This window comes from Puntigrus tetrazona, unplaced genomic scaffold (genome assembly GCF_018831695.1).
Source record: "Puntigrus tetrazona isolate hp1 unplaced genomic scaffold, ASM1883169v1 S000000001, whole genome shotgun sequence".
Lineage (NCBI taxonomy): Eukaryota > Metazoa > Chordata > Actinopteri > Cypriniformes > Cyprinidae > Puntigrus > Puntigrus tetrazona.
The window spans coordinates 4045299-4052544 of record NW_025047681.1 but is presented as its reverse complement, the minus strand read 5'-3'; the positions used below and the strand labels follow the sequence as shown (position 1 = coordinate 4052544).

The 7246-nt window shown below is 40.1% G+C and overlaps 1 pseudogene; it reads left to right on the top strand.

Moving 5' to 3' along the window:
• Positions 1-3240: 3240 nt before the first annotated feature.
• LOC122331657 lies at positions 3241-4938 on the top strand (annotated as a pseudogene).
• The last annotated feature ends 2308 nt before the right edge of the window (positions 4939-7246 follow it).

Here is a 7246-nt window from a genome sequence, read left to right as displayed (position 1 = left end):
GTTCACAACATGAATGCTCCATGCCCTTCAAAGGCTTCCACTGCAACGATCGGATATTTATCACACATTAATTTACATTTTTATTTCATTTACATTGTGAAATGCATTAAGCACGAAAGGGAGGAACATGACGGAGACCTAAACTAAATACAATGCCGCCTGTAAGGAGGAGTATGGATTAAGACAATATACATCAACGCTGGGAAACAAAGACAGGGTCACACTACAGGAAAACAGGTTCGGTGGGTGATCCGGCTCAGAGTCATGAGTCAGCTTACAGTAAAACTTACATTCTTCACCAACAGCGGGTTGTTACCGCTAGTGAGAAGCCGGCAAGTTGTTTTCAAGGTTGATGTTAGAGTAGGGCTGGCAAATCATACACGTGTGTCTCTGATACAGTTCGGCCTTCTGTACAATAATCATCATTTTTGTGGCAAACGTTGAAATGAGCTGTCGCTTTCTGTTGATTGCTGCATTTATTTGTTTGGTCAGTCTTGTTGTGGGCTTTGCTATTTTGCTGTTGTAAGATCTTGGTCATAATATAATTATTAATTGAACTGCCTTGCAGAAGAATCCAACTCTTGTATATATATATATATATATATATATATATATATATTAAAATAACAGCTCTTTATAGTTCTTGTGAACAAGAATTGTAACATACTCCCCAGAGTACTGACAAATATGTGTGATATTGAAGAAAACATCTGCAACCTTTGCTGAGTTCATTCTTTGTCAAAAAAGACTTCAGCCGTCAGAAGAAACAAATGAGAAAGATCAAACTCAGCCCATATCCTTCTTCACTCTTCAGCAAGGCTACTCAACGGGTAAATATAACAGCTTTAACTTCTATTCATTTTACCATTATTGATCAAAGATTAAACCTTTACAGCACAGGAAAGGGTAAAAAAACAGCTGATTTAAAAGGTTCTATGAAACGCTGTATATCTAAAGAAGTAAAGCCCACAGAAAAAGGATCAAACTTTCATATCTCACTACAGGCCTACTTGCTCACTCTTGACTTCTATCATTTTTAAATCGTTTAACATTATTAATCAAAGATTTTTACACCGAATTACATGCATTGGAAAGGGTAAGATAAATAAGGCTGATTTCTACTTCTCAGAACCCCAGTGAGGGTATGAAGATATTATTTCTCAGACTGTTTTCTAAATTGGTTCATGTGTGTTTGCCTTTTTCTACCTGAGCTGTGGAGTGACGGTGAGGTCAATGAGGAAAGTGTTCCTCCATGATATTTCTGTAAACCGTATTTATAACAAAGATTATATCAGTCAATCGTTTGAAAGATTGAAAAAGCCGCGAAACAGAGGGTCAAGTCCTCCGCTGTTTGGATTGAGACGCATCACAAATCTGTGTAGTTTGCGGAGCTAATGGCAAAATTTAGGGGCTAAGTAATGATTCCAGGGAAGCTTATTCTATAGACGGCACAAATACGGCTTTAAATGATATTTGTTGTCTGAGCTTATGCTAAGTTCGCTTTTTGTTTTATGACACCAGTTTGATCGGTCTACAGTAACACAATATCAAGAGGTTCTATTTTTAAAGCTGATTTTTGAAATTGACTAGAATGGTTTCTAAACTAAATTTCATTTCTATTTACTCTACATGTTTGCTGGTAGATTAACTTTCCCTTCGATATATTTCCTATATACATCGAGTCCTACTGCGATACAATACATGGCAAATGAGCTAAGTTTTGTTTAGTTTTTTGTAATGAGACAACGCTTTAAAACTAGAAATTGCTTAGATTATGTGCTTGTATATAACCTGCCTTCTTTCTCCTTTGTTTAATTGAAATAATGAAATTGTTTATCTTTACTAGAATAGTTTCATTTCTGAAATTTCAGGTGGCACTGAAATGCTACAAAACCCTGAAGCCAAGACGAGTAAATTCCTATTCTTGATGTGTCAATCATTACTGATTTAAATTTTATTATTATTGTTATAACTTATAACTTAACTTAAAACTTTACTGATTTTATGTATACAACACAGTTTTAATGCCATGTTTAAATGTCCTATTTAGCTCCTAATCAGTCTCTGCTTTCTTTAATATGGACGGAAATTCTAAGGTCAATATTTTTAAGTGCATCAGTCTACTAATTTATTTAAACTTAAGATGCAGGCATCAGTACAACATAATCCTTTACGTCTTGATTTCCTTTTAGAAAATAAACGTCCAGAGGACATGAGGATCGAACAGAGACCATGAGACAATGGCTGCTCGAGATAAAGATAGATAAAAAAACATGTAGACAAGCTGTACGGGATGAGGGACTGAAATGGAGCTGGTCTTTTTCCGCTCTGGTTGAGGTTTATCGCTTAATGCGAGACTTATCAGAAGAATGCGAGCTGATTTCTAAAAATAGACCTTTCAAAGAAGAGCTGAATGACGCGGAGTCAGGTTTGTTGCTTGAAGCCTTATCCTTCAGTAGATATTTATGCTTCATACAGGTACATAGAAACAGCATTCTAGATGTAACTGAAACTGGTCCAAAGACTCTCATACAACCATGCCATGAGTTCAAAGCCTTCACCAAAACAAAAGAGTACGCAATGCAGAAATACACTTATGAAGTCATCTTGATTTGCAGCAGCTTGTATGAACAGTCGCATCTAACGTGCACTATTCATTTCGGGCGTGTCAGACAAACCGAGACGACTAATTCCTGGTGTTGAAATCTCGAAACGATGACTTCCAATGATCAGTATAGATACATGCAATTGAAAGAAATTTAAATCAAAAAGAGAGTTCAAACAGAACAAAATAGATAATGTTCGAATGGCAAAAGGTGTATAAAACCTCTCGGTTTGTTGAAGTTCTCAAAGCTGACATGACGCCTCAGGAAAATATGTTATTGAGGTAGACATTGAGCCATCCTCCATTGTCTGTCAAGACTTATTTTAAGACATTTGATGTGGTCAGTAGATGAATGAAGCTAAGAAGAAGAAAGGTGGCGTAGTCTTTCATAAGAGACGGCAGCAGCAGCAAGCAGGTGGATTATGACACATAGCATCGCTAACAATCCAGGCTTGTCCCAGGAGGAAGGAGGCTGAAGAAAGCATCTCTCTGTTGTCAAAGTCCACACATGGCTCTCATGCTAGCGATGATAACAGAGGGACACATTCTATGGACAGGCCTAATTTTACTTCTCGTATTACTGTGGTGGCTAAACAAGTCTCATCCTGTTCAGCTGACAACCTGGATTTCCTTCCTTGCATGAATCTTACGGCTGTTTTGGATTTTGATCCACAGTCTGCTGAGAATGGCTTGAATAAGTTTATCAAAGAGAGAAAATGAAGATAAACGATCATTTACCTGCTCAGTATACTACAGTGACAAGTACGGTTAAAGATGCAACGATGCAGCTTAAGTCTGACTAAAAGCATTGCCGGGCTTTCTGTAACGTGGAGGTGATTAATGGGGAAACCCTCCGATGATGATAACTGGCTGACTGGAGAAAGCACACTCTTGGTGCGGTCATGTAGTCTCTTTCCTGTGCCAAAAACGTTTCCTCAGGAAATTTCTTGTCATATTCTTGTTACTAAATCAGTGAGAGCAAAGCCAGTGACCCCTTTGTTTCAGACCTTCGGCATGTTTCCCTACAGGAGCTTCAGGACAAAACCAAATCTTGTGCATCAGTGACAATGAAACATCACACACCTACTGAATGACTCTCGCTAGGCAGCGACATCGATGGGACGTGGATTAAAATGCATCATGAGCTAAGTTTTGTTGAAATCACGGCACCATCCTAAGTCAGTGCTCAGAGATTACTAGTTATACGGTTTCTGGCTTCAGTGGTGGTGGCAGTAGGGGGCTACAAGCAGACTGAGGAATCCTTAAAGACGCTCAGTATCTCTTTTTGGCGCGGAAACTAATGCGAATAGGTAGAAACATAAGACCAACAGCTACACGAGAGAATCCTATAAGGGAGGCAAGGCATCTTGGTGGAACTTACTTCTCTCAGAGCAGTCTGGGTCTGCCTTCAACGTGATGTTGACTACATTTCAACACTATTATACCAAAATGTGTTGAACCAGAAGAGGTCTTGTGTGTTTTTCAGCATCTCCTATGTTTATGGCAGGGGCGGTACTACATTAGCCATGCATGTTCTGTGGACCCTCAGGAGAAATACCGCTGTGCAGTGCTGAAAGACACCAGCGATGATTATACCACTGCAGCCGACAGGTAGTGCAGCTACTGACGTATTAAGACAAAAGGCCACCCTACACGGGTTCCTGTTTTGCTCATGATCGATCACTTCTGGCGCATTGACAAAGCACTAAAGCTCCAACATCAAATTGAGGAGGAGTGTTTGAACCAGCACATTTTTTCAAAATTCCACAAGTCATTGCTGTCAACTCATAAGTATCGATTCCTGCGAACTAACCGAGACACTGTTGATGCAGTTTTCTATCCCAGACCATCTGAGAAGGAACTTTCACTGTTTAGGGAAAAGATAGAGGAGTTTAAGAAGACCAACAGAAGCACAGAAACATTTTACGCGGTTCATGATTTTGAACAGCTTTAAACTCATCATATTCAAGGTGTTGTGAAACATCCTGAAGGACTTCAGTTCGCTAAACACAAGAATGCTCAACTTTTTGCTGTTCTTGTCCTCTTTGCAGTCTACTCTAAGAAGACATTGCTCACAGTTCTACGTGTGAAGAGTTTTTGGTTCAAGTAGAAGAAGATAGATCACAAGGTCAGAAGGTTGGAAGATAAATTTGGAAGTTTTCTCTTTGAAAAAAAGATGCAATGGCTTGTTCCAAACGACTCCTTTAAAGGCATGAGAGGGTGATTAGCTCAGAAATAGCCTGCAACACTGTCTGAAAGAGCTTTTGCTTCTAAGTAAAGTGACAAAAGTACAAATTGCTAACCTTCTGCTCACAACCGAATTTATTTTATGAGAACAAAAAAATTCACACAGGATGTTCAAGACATGTTCAAGAGTGTTGAAGGCCTTAAACAGATGATCAGGAGATATCGCCTTTCTCAGATTCACGAGCAGGAATGTTCACGCCTTGTTCAAGATATAAAGACAGAGACACCAGAGAAGGTAAATTCTCTACTCAAGACAGCAGAGTGCCGGGAGAAAATAAGGATATTTCAGCTCCTTCAAGGGGACTACTGAATCAAAAACAGCCAAAAGACAGAAACACCAAGCCGATAGGTCTCTTTGAATTACCGGTTGCTCTCGGCAGAACTCAGACCACGCCACATTCATAGAAACACAGGTTTTACAGCAATCAAGTCTTTGGTGAGCGACCATTCAGGATCGTGGTCCAGAGAGAAGCCTGAATCCTCGACCAGAAGCCCCCAGTTGTTCCTAAGCACATTATCTCACTTTGCCCTCCAAACATATTTTAATATAAACACACATTCTACTTGTTAACGTTTTGTGTGTTTTTGTATTGTGCTAGCAGGTTTTACTGGATTGTGCTTGATCTGAATCTCTGGCAAAGCATGGATGCATTTCTGTGATCTGAGATATATCCTGATATAATAATATCCTGTGTTTTAAGAGACCGCTCACAAGCATTTTTTGTTTTCTCAATCCATTTCGGAACGTATTGAATCATTTCTCTGTGATTCACTGATTTTGGATTTCTGAACCAAATCTTTTAAATCAAATCTTTGAGTCTGATCTCCGTTGTTATTTTTTAAATACAACGCTTCAACAGGATCTTCCGCAATTTTTTGAACTGAACTTTTCCAACTGAACCTTTTGAACTTTGTTCTGAACTGTTTATTTGTGTTTAACCTCAGGAGTTACTTTTGGATTGAATTATGAACTGTCACCATAACCAGAAATTGAAATCAAAACCGCTGTATCCGGGAAACTTGCTTAGTGAAGAAAAACACGTACCAAAGAGCTGTGTGAAATTGTTGTTAATTGCATTGGATTTGACTGCTTACAGGATATTGTGACAATTGTTTGAAACTTTGAGATAAAATCACAGCACAATATGTTTTTATTATAATTATTTTATTTATTCATTGTTGTTTAATTTACATCTCCATATTTAACCTAAGTACTGCCTTTAAGATTAGCAGTAAGGATAATTAATTGATGACGCAGCTACTTTTACCAGTGTGTTTACTACGTTCTTGGACCCATGATTTCTGTTGTGTTGTGTGTCATTTTTTATTTTTTTACTTTTCCAATACAGTAAGAGCAGTCTGCACTTTTATAACTGAGTATATCAGAGTCATGACCAGTCTATCGCTGGCCCTTCACTCATTCACTCTTCATCTATCTCAGATAAGGGTTAAACAACAGTAAATGCATTTATTTCCAGCCTGTACTTCTTAGAAGTGTGTCTGAGCATCGAGGTTATGTTAAAAGACTGCTCTGGCTCAGGACTGGAGGGAAAGTACACCTCGTGTGGACACACACACACACACACACACACACACACACACAGCACTCAGGATGTGTGGTGATATGTCGGTGTGACCTGGACTGGGGGAGCCTTCACGTCCGGCGTCATGAGCGCCGAGTCTCCGTTATGTAACCATAATTTACAGAGATAAACAAACACCCGCCGTTTTAACTGAAACATATCTGACTGGAAACGGCTCGTCGTGGGACAGCGGAGGCTTCTCTGTCGGCCGCATCCGTTAAATGAGGTGGTAAACGCCCGTGTTTTTCCCCAGGCGTCGACAAACACGAGCATGGCTCGCCTCGGAGGACTGCTGTCTCTCGCCGTTGTTGGGTTGCGTGACCGCCGAGCCGCGCGGGAAACAGGTACTCATTAAAAAACAGAAACGGGTTCAGAAACCCCTCGCCTCGGGCGTTCTCGGCGCACGCTTCGGTCGGGCTCGGCGTATAATTATGCAAATTAATTGCTGAAGAATAGAGCCTGACACGCCAATGAAAATCCCATAGGGCCCTTATAAAACGCGTAAACAAAAACCGTTATCTTGTTACAGACCATTGGCCTGCCGTGGAAAGCGGTGAGAAAAAGTAACAGGCGGCACGTGATCAAACTACTCGTTGCCAAGTCCAGTCTTAGTCCCGCGACAATCCGGCCGCGGTTTGTGTTTATTGTTTTGAAGAATATGGTGTACAAAAATATTGGGCGCTAAAATATAGTCTGACATAATACACGATATACGGTCACAGTGAGGCTGTGTGTGCTGTTTCACAGTGTGGGGACAGAGATGCGTGGCATCGCGAAGAACTGCGCCATTTTAGTGTATTTGTGGCGCTGC